Consider the following 10,889-nt stretch of genomic DNA (forward strand, 5'->3'; position numbering starts at 1 on the left):
AAATATAAGTTATAAGTGTATACTTTTTCATCTTACAAAATTTGTATAAAATCAATTGAAAATATAACATATAATTTATGAGTTTTTAAGCTTAAATTATGATGATAATAATAATAATAATAATGTTGTTTGATTTTCTTAGAATCTATATTAAATAGAATTTTAAGCAATCATCTATGGACTTCATACACTATTTGTACTATAAATATATCTCAAGACTATATTTAGCATTTCTACAACTCTTACATAGTGTATAGTATATTTTTAAAGACCACTCTCATAAAATATAAACCTATTAATATGTAAAATGATTAAAATTCAATTAAATATTATATTAATTTCAACACATTTTTTGATTTAATGTGCAATTCTAAGAAGTTTTTTTTTTTTTACACTTTTGGCTATTATATTACATTATTAAATCTCACTACAATAAAAAATAAAACACTCTCTTAACTCTACAATTGGATATTTTTAAGGATTTATCCAATTTTCTAGAGTACCAGCTCCTCTCTAGGAGAGCCAAAATGGCTCTACTAGTCTCTCCTGGAGACTATTAAGGCCAGTTTGGTTGTATGGTAGGCCCTCTACACAGGGGAGTAGATAGACCATTTTGGCAATAGGAGGACCTTCATGTAATAGGGTTGTTTACGCTGAAGTTCCTCTCACAGGAAGACCAGTAAGACCACTTCACATTTATGGGGCCTCAAAAACATTTCTTATAAATGATTCATTCTGTTTTCTTGTCTATTAAGGGTAAAAAATCTTTATTTTTTTTTTGCCAGATTTTTATTATTTTTAATGCTCTTTTATTGTTTGAATATATAGAATGCTTCATAAAAGATGTGTCCCAGCACTTAAAATATTACATGATTTATTATTATTCTTTTCATTGAAAAAAAATCTACATTTAGATTTATCGAATGAGATATTTTAAGCATAATAAAATAAAACGTGTATGCTTTTTTTTTTCTTTCCTCGTATACTTTAAATATCAATCAATTTTTCGTGATAGAAAGTGTAAGTTTTATATTATGATCAATATAGAGGTCATTCAGACAATCAACCATTGATGATACATAGAGAATAAAAGAGAATTTATTAATGTCCAAGGAAAAGTAAACAATACGTTATTAAAAACGGGTCATTGTTCTAAAGTGTGCGTTGTCGTCATTGAAAGGAACTTTTAAAAAGATTGTGCGCTTCTGGATAGAACTTGACACACGACCTGCAGTTGTATTATTCCGTGACGTGTTTACGGGTTATGTGTTTGACCTCTTACGGATTATGACTTTGACCTATGATCAGTCTAAACAATATGCACAAAGCTTGTTTTTCAAAATTATCATACCTCCTTTCAATATTTAAAATTTATAAAATTAATGATTGAAGAAACAAAATTTAATTTATGGCTTATAAACACATAAACAGTAGACTCTTTATATACTGAACGATTTTGTTGGTCTTTCCTATTAATTACGCGTATAATCAACTCTCGATATAGTGATTTGGTTCAGTCCTTCGATTGCTCAAAAGTCAGTTAACGATTTTTTTTAGTGTATTCTAAATACAACTGTAAATATAAATCGTAAAATAAGTTTAGAACACGTTTTTTTTTTTTTTCTATACAAAATTGTTAGAGTTTGTACGTAATAAAGTATTCGAATAAGGCAACAATTTACTCCTTAAAAGGTTAACTAACTTTTGGACCACCCCGTATAAAGTTTTTAAACCATAATATGAAGACGTTAAAGCTTAATTTATTCTCTTCCTATAATATAGAATATAATTAATTCTGATAAGCATGCCATAAATTAATTAATTTTTTTAATGATAGATAATGATTGTTAATTGAATTCGAATTTTATTATTAATCAGACGAGTAATCAAATCATACGAAGTTCCATCTTGAAGAATAGAAGAGGAATTTGATCCCTTCAGATGATTTTACTGGGTGTTTAGTAGAAACCTTCACAAATTGATGCAATTACGATAGATTTATTCGAATTTTTATAATAATTATGATATTATTCGCATAAAAATTATAGAAATTTAAGAATTTTACGACGAGTATAGTAAAATAATGTCATTATTACACCGAATTTACATAGAAACAAGGAAACATTTACTAATAATAATAATGCTTTACTGAAGGAACGTACAATACTGTGTTATTAATTATGAGATTTTCAAATAAAATTGGCATGTCTAGAAGAAGAAAAAAATAAAAATATGCAGTAGAATAAATTATCTTTATAAATTTCATTCATTCTGTTCCTTCTCATTTATCAAAGTAGAAATCATTCAAGCATATTCTATGGAGAAATAAAAATTTTCTCAATAGTCTATATCACTGAATATATAAGTTTTTATTATTTATGGTAATTGTTTTTTTTTAATTTTTATTTTATATAGCCTATATTTTATTATATGTACGTATGGTAGTGTGTGTGAGGGGTACGATTTTGTTTACCCAACTTCGAAGCTTAATAACTTCCGTGTCTCTTGTCGAAAATGTCTGAAATTTTGCAGGAAATTTTGCATAATAGTGGCATTGATTCTATTAAATTTTGGTGGTTAAAGATCGAGGGGATGTGGAGATAGAAGTGATCGTGTGTAGGGATTTAACGAGGATTTTACACGTTATTGGTGTTTACAAATTTTTTTAATAAATAAATAAATAAATAATACAAGAAAATATATTATTTTCTATTTTAAAAAAAAACACTTTAAAATAAGAAAATATTTATTACAATTTTTGAAATTTGAATCACAATAAAAAGTTACGTATTCATAGAATAAATGTCAGGAAGAAATAGACTGTGTAGTTCATGTACTGTATATTGTTTTATATTGAGTTTATAACTTTATTTTTTAATTTTATAATTATCTGATAAATTTTAAAAGATTTATTCATTATTTATTTCCTTCTTCTTCTTCTTCAATAGTTCTTCACAAGTTTAGATAAAAATCTCAATAAAAAAAAAAAGTTTAGGTAAAAACTTGATAAATACTTTTTCATTTTTTATTTAAAATATAAAAGAATTACAATTTGAAACATATACATAGGGTGGTTCAAAAGTTAGTTAACCACTGTAAAGCCTCCAATTCTTAAAATAAGTATTTAATTAATACGCTTTCCCAAACTCATTGTAGTTAACCGACTTTTGGGCCAGCCTATTTGTCTTGATAGGAATTTTGTAATTTTTCGAGAAATTTACAGTATATAATAAAACTTATCCCTCGATAAAGTGAACATTTTTTTTTTTTTTTTTTAAGTTGGCTATCGATAATTTTTCCAAAAGGATAAAGGTCAAAATGGCTACAGTATGTTTTACTTTTAGAAGTAAAGTAAACAAGACGTGAAGAAGCAGGAATTTTTAATACTGATAATTTATTATTTTTTTTAGCTAATTAATAAGAGTGATTGATCATAAATTATATTCCGATTTATCTGTTCGATCATAAACTTGACTTGATCTCAATTTAAGACGAAAAGAATATAACTCTTTTATTGTCTCTGGAATTAATTTTAAGGAGGTTATATTCATTTTTTAAAAAAAATAATATTTATAATATATTTTTTAATGTATATTATGTAATTTCACACGTTGCATTGGATAAAGAATCGTAATTACTTATACGAGATACAGTTTAGGGCCTGGGTTTTTTTTTTAAATTTATTATTTTCTGGAGGAAAGGCCTCTTACACGTTACGTTTTTAAGGCCGCGACAAGTCTAAATTCCTGTTTACAATGAGTCTTATCTGATGCGATGTTATCTTTAGGGCCTCGTACGAATAATAAGAGATAAGAATCCAGATCAAATTTTTTCAGTTCTGTTTGTGAATACAAAAAAAAAAAGGAAAAGAAGAAGGAAAAAAAAACTGAAAGGAGAATAAAATAAACTTAGCAGGAGGCCTTTTCGTTTATTCTTTGTAGGAGGCCTCAGGATATTTCGCTCCGGTTCTGGTCCAAAGAACATTCTATACAAACATTGACAGCCGTAGGTATTATAAATTTAGTATAAATTGGCCTTCCGGAAAAAGCTGCCTGTGATGTTACGAGGTTTTTTCGTGGCTTGTTACGGAAATAGCAGCTTTTTAAACAACGTAACACCACCATTCTATTATTATTGTTATGTTTTGTGGGTTTGTCCATTCGATCCGCATACTTCCTGTATTAAAATATTGTAATAAATAAATAAATAAATAAATAAATAAACTGTACTTTTACAATTGTATAAGTGTACCAGGTACACACGAAAACGAAATAGTTTCGAGCAATTACAATTCGATAACACAATACATAATAACACAGAGTGGCCTAAAAGTCAGTTAACCATTGGAAAAATTAAATTTCATTCTTATTTAAATACAGTACTTAATTATATTTTTAACCGTGTCTCCGCCTTGTTCTAAATTCAGTATACCCGAAACACGGTTAACTAACTTTTGAACCATTCTGTATTATATAAAATCTTTGTTATTTATTTGTTTATTGTTCACTGGAAATGAAACAATTTAGTTTATAAGACCACCAAATAGGCTGTAAATTGAAATGTATATAAATTAATGATCCGTCAGAGGATTGATATAAATCTGTCTTGATAATGCCAGAATAATAATCATTTTTTATAAAAATATCAATTTGTCTAGTCATTAAAAAAATACAAAAGGCATTTTTTGGAGGATTTTTACAAGGTGTATTGTTTACAATAACAAAGGAAATAAATGTTCTTAAAGCCATTTGTAGACATTATTGCTGTTTAGATTATTAAACTGATAGCAATATTTGTTGATCTTTACAATTTTATTTTTTAGTGATACAAAAAAAAAAGGATTTCGAATTAGATTAAGTACAACATTTTGAGAAAATAAAGTAATCGATACGAGAAAAGTTTCATCGTAATCAAATTAATTTGAATTCGTATTGAAAGGAGATATCTTACAATATTTTTGGGGCTGTCGGTTTTAAGTTATGCGAGGCCTTAGAGGAACGTGGATTTGCGTGATCCTCCCTTTATAATGTATCCTATATACGTCCGGATGGCGAATCAGTTAAGACGTCAGCCTACTGTTCTGGGGATCGTCAGGAATTTTTTCACGTGAATGGGCCTATTATAAGACCATTTTAATGCCCACAGAAGGAAAATGATTAAAAAACGCACGGAGTTTAGTATCCTCACTCGTATGGATTGCAATTGTAACATAATATAAACTTCAAGTCACTTTCACACTTGATATTGCATAAGATGGCAGCTAAAAGGGCCTTAATTCCATATTCATCTGGGTTCAAACGGTGACGGGGCGGTGAGGGACAGAGCACATAAAAAATTCCTAGGCCCTGATTCGATTCCCGATCTCTCAGATCAATCCTTAATCACCTTGACCATACGAATTTCTATCGACGTATCCAAAAAGGCCATAAGCAAAAGTCTGATTGTCTGTACATAAAACAGCTAATGCATACAAGTGACAAAGGTTAAATTAAGTAATATTCTTTCAACTATCTTTGTGTATTATATGTACCAATTTCAAATATCAAGTAAAAGGCGGTAAGAAATTAAACTATATTTGGCCATTAAATAAATGAAATACCACAATACTCATTTAATATCACATACAGTATACGGTATACAAACATTAGCGTTTCTTGAAAATAACATCTGCTAAATGCCATTCGTCCCCGTGGATGCATTCTTGTAAGCAGGAAGGTGTCCATGAGGAGTAGCACCACATTGCCTGGAATATCGCGTATATACCGACGGATGAACTGCAAATCTGCCAGTAATCGGCCCAAACAACGTCGCGATATCTGCAAAGTTATTGCATACTCCATGCTGAACGGCGAGGACTCCGCAACAGTGCGTGAACAGGCTCCATTTTTCCAAACTGGGTCCATTACAGAAGTACAGTCCACACCGGCACGCAACAGCGAAGACCGTCAAGCGCCTGTGTTAGAGCAACATTTCTCCGACCTATCAACTGACGGTTTTAAACACTGCCCATGGCTCTTCGTTGTTTGACGCATCTCAAAACGCTGTGTCGCTCTAACACAGGCGCTTGACGGTCTTCGCTGTTGCGTGCCGGTGTGGACTGTACTTCTGTAATGGACCCAGTTTGGAAAAATGGAGCCTGTTCACGCACTGTTGCGGANAAACACTGCCCATGGCTCTTCGTTGTTTGACGCATCTCAAAACGCTGTGTCGCTCTAACACAGGCGCTTGACGGTCTTCGCTGTTGCGTGCCGGTGTGGACTGTACTTCTGTAATGGACCCAGTTTGGAAAAATGGAGCCTGTTCACGCACTGTTGCGGAGTCCTCGCCGTTCAGCATGGAGTATGCAATAACTTTGCAGATATCGCGACGTTGTTTGGGCCGATTACTGGCAGATTTGCAGTTCATCCGTCGGTATATACGCGATATTCCAGGCAATGTGGTGCTACTCCTCATGGACACCTTCCTGCTTACAAGAATGCATCCACGGGGACGAATGGCATTTAGCAGATGTTATTTTCAAGAAACGCTAATGTTTGTATACCGTATACTGTATGTGATATTAAATGAGTATTGTGGTATTTCATTTATTTAATGGCCAAATATAGTTTAATTTCTTACCGCCTTTTACTTGATATTTGAAATTGGTACATATAATACACAAAGATAGTTGAAAGAATATTACTTAATTTAACCTTTGTCACTTGTATGCATTAGCTGTTTTATGTACAGACAATCAGACTTTTGCTTATGGCCTTTTTGGATACGTCGATAGAAATTCGTATGGTCAAGGTGATTAAGGATTGTGGACTAGACTTCTGTAAGGTGCCGGTGTGGACTAGACTTCTGTAATGGACCCAGTTTGGAAAAACGTCTGTACTGCAGTTATCCAGTGTTCCATGATGAAATTATGGCCAGCCTTTCAACTACCTACACATGTGTGAGTACTGCATTTGCTCACATGCATTCCAATAGTGTTATCACCATTAGTAGACATAATCCGCACCACTTTGTGTTATGCATTAGAAATGTATGAACATAACGAAACTATAGTAAAATATATTTATTTTTTAAGATAATATATGTAAAAAAACCAGAAATGTAGACATGGAAGAGCGTGTGTATGTGTTCTCCTGGATTTCAGTACATACATTTCGTCATGTATTTAACTCTTCAGAAAAAATTAACAGATCCAAAAACATTTCTACACAAAAAATACACCTTAATTCCTTTTCAAAATTTGATTTATACGATGTAAAAGTCACGAAATTATTATTGTAAATTACGCATGAAATCATTTTTAATCCTAGTTTCGACCTTAAAAATGTCCTTCAACGTAATACATAATCTATGTGATTATCAAATTTAGTCTATTACTATTAATTCTTTATTATACTTTAAACTTATTACTCACTGCAGACGCTAAGAGGACCTTTTTTTTTTTGTGTGTGTATCCATTACAGATTTGACCAGAACCATAACGAGAGTTGGCGCCGGTAATGGACGGAGTTGAAACAATAGAGGCAAAAGCATGCCGCTCTGGGGGGGGGACCCGGTGTCAAAAACCAAAGCAATTTTTCAGGGATGGTGAGGATATGACCTCGAATAAGTCGGGCCCATTCGGCCTCCCCATTCCTCCATTTGAGTCTAGCTCTTGATATGTATGAAAAAAGGCCTGTTAGTGTTTAACAAAATTACAAACAATTATGATTTCAAGTACGCCGTCAGTTCCAAAATTATTTTTATATAACATTAAACACAGTGGCTCAAAATTCAGTTAACAGAGATTGTTTTTAAGAAGCGATTAAATCGTGCACCTTCCTCGAACCGGTTTTCGTAGTTCTTAAAATTAACTTTAAATATATATATCGGTTAATTGAATTTTGGGCCGCTAAATATATTAATAAAAGTTAAAATTAAATATCCTTAATTTTATAAAATTACAATATTTTGTAACGTTAAATTTGAATAATTTAAATCTACTCTATCAAATCTTTCCTTTTGTAAAAACCTATTTAGTAAGTACAACAAACGTTTCCATGCCTTTAAATTAATTTATTTATTTCAAGCTAGTTGTTAAATAAATTAAGTAATTTACATTATTACGCGGAAGGAATATGTAAAAAGAAAAATTTGTCCTTCACGGATGAAAAAATGGTTAAACTTTTTATTTTTATTTTTATTTTTACTTTTTTCGTTCCCATTGTTACCAGGTAAAAATAAAATAGCAATACTGTATTTAGAAATTACTTCTACCTGATTATGACTGAAATGAAGATTAATTTTCCTCAGCCATGTTAATGTTTAGGTAATTGTGTATCATAACTCATGCCACAAAATTTCACACTTCACTCTTTACTTAACCAGTTAGAAGTATAGTGTAGTATATATTTATTTCCTTTTTACATCTAATTTAATCATTATTCATTATATTAGACCAATCATGAGTTTTACCAGGTGCGATCGGATGGCGAGGGGTTGAGACTGACATATTTGGGACAGCTTGCCCCTGAAATATTCCTGAAGTTCCAGACTGGAACTCGAATCTCCATTCCTTAAACAGTAGATTGACGCCGGTCATCCGGTCGTCTATGGGTACTGAGAAGATCTTTCTTCAATCCTCATCATTTGCTGAATTGATAGAGATATGTTTGGGTTCTACCTTCAATTTCCGACCATTGTACGGTCCGATGCCCGAACAATTAGAGTGGCAACCTAGCGCTCTGGAGGATTCAGTTCGGATGGGCCGAAAAACTCCATTGATTTTTCGGGGGGGTTACTCCGTCCGGATAAGTCGTGTCCGTCCTTTACCGCTGGATGCCTCATTTTGGGCCTGGCTGAATCTACTACGCGCTTCCTATAAAAGACCTCTACAGGATGGAAGAAGTTGAAAGAAAACCCCACATTGTGAGCAGTGAAGCCAGTAAGTGCGCCGATGTTACGTGAAAAAAAACACGAATACTTAAAAAAAGGGAGCAATTACGAGCAAGAAACAAAAGCAATTACNGGTCGTCTATGGGTACTGAGAAGATCTTTCTTCAATCCTCATCATTTGCTGAATTGATAGAGATATGTTTGGGTTCTACCTTCAATTTCCGACCATTGTACGGTCCGATGCCCGAACAATTAGAGTGGCAACCTAGCGCTCTGGAGGATTCAGTTCGGATGGGCCGAAAAACTCCATTGATTTTTCGGGGGGGTTACTCCGTCCGGATAAGTCGTGTCCGTCCTTTACCGCTGGATGCCTCATTTTGGGCCTGGCTGAATCTACTACGCGCTTCCTATAAAAGACCTCTACAGGATGGAAGAAGTTGAAAGAAAACCCCACATTGTGAGCAGTGAAGCCAGTAAGTGCGCCGATGTTATGTGAAAAAAACACGAATACTTAAAAAAAGGGAACAATTACGAGCAAGAAACAAAAGCAGTTACTATAATAAATATTCATTATTGAACAGCAAAAATTAAAACCCGGTCGGACTGTAAGCAAATTTACCACTTGGACTTTCCTATCAACTAAGACTTGATACATCGAAGGGAGGTCAATAAAAGTCTTTTAATACGATTTGTGACTTGGCCGATCGAAGGTTCTTTGCCTCATCGTGCAAAGTACCGGGACAGACTACTCATGAATAATTTCCGGATTCCTCAGAGCGTCAGTCTTTTACTACATCAGACGCTTTCTATTACACGTTGTACAAGACTTCTTTTATATAAAAAGTCTCGTACAATGTACAGATAGTTTATATGTAAGTCTAATATTGTACAGGATGTCGGATCCTAGTTAATACTGGATATTCTACATAAAATATCGACAAATAAGTAGTCATACAGTAGTTTTAGGTATGATTCTTGCTTAGACCTAACGCTTTTACAGTCGATCCCCTATAACACTGTTGATTATTTCGTTTTATATGAATTCCATGTTGTACGAATCACTTAGATTTTACAAATATGTGAGCCGTTCACAACCTGGCATACATATTTGTAAAATCTAAGTGACTCGTACAATATGGAATTCATATAAAATGGAATAATCAACAGTGTTATAGGGGGTCGACTGTATTTTTATTCTGACATAGATAGGCCCAAAATTTTGGACTTTTTCAATGTAAAAAAACATAACGAGTAAGAGATATGAAGTTTATTTTAATAATTAGAGAAACAATTTATTTATTTTTGTTTTATTTACATTAAACTCCGTCTCAGTCTCTCAAGCCCTAATTCAAAGTAAACTTAATGTTAATATGCTTATTATTATTATGTCAAGTGAATAGAACATTGAACTTAATCTACTCGAACATCCAATAACATGTTTTCATCAATTTTCAATAACAGGATATATTTATGATGCGATATATTTAGAGATAATGAAAAATCCCGAGTTTATAAAACACTAAAAACATTTAAAAATAGATTTTAAAGATAAATTTATGATTTATTAAGGAAAAAGTAGTTAGAGTTTATGCCTTAGGGTATTATAAAGTTGCTCATATTATTCTACTTATGCACAAAAAGCATAAGACTTATTTGTATAATTAAGAATCTGTATTTATTAAAGGCAAAAATATTTAAATTGTAGTTTAATAAAACAATTTTTATTTGCATTGTAATCAAATATAAAAATCAATAATGTAAGTTTTTCTATAATAGATTACGGAGGATGTACAGTACCTAGGTGACAGGCTGTAAGCTAACCAATGATATAATCTGTTTCAAATGAAACGCATCACGTCATTGGTTATCTTTACTTACGGGGGCTTTACATTATCGTTGGTAATTCTTAAATGAATACTTTATAAATTAAAAAAAATGCTTGTAATAATTCCACAATAATCTATTTTAAAACGTAATTATTATTATTTTATTAGCACTTACCAATGGTAATCCAAATA

The sequence above is a fragment of the Centruroides sculpturatus genome, unplaced genomic scaffold, assembly GCF_000671375.1.
Source record: "Centruroides sculpturatus isolate CEXI.00-Female unplaced genomic scaffold, Cexi_2.0 scaffold1091, whole genome shotgun sequence".
NCBI lineage: Eukaryota > Metazoa > Arthropoda > Arachnida > Scorpiones > Buthidae > Centruroides > Centruroides sculpturatus.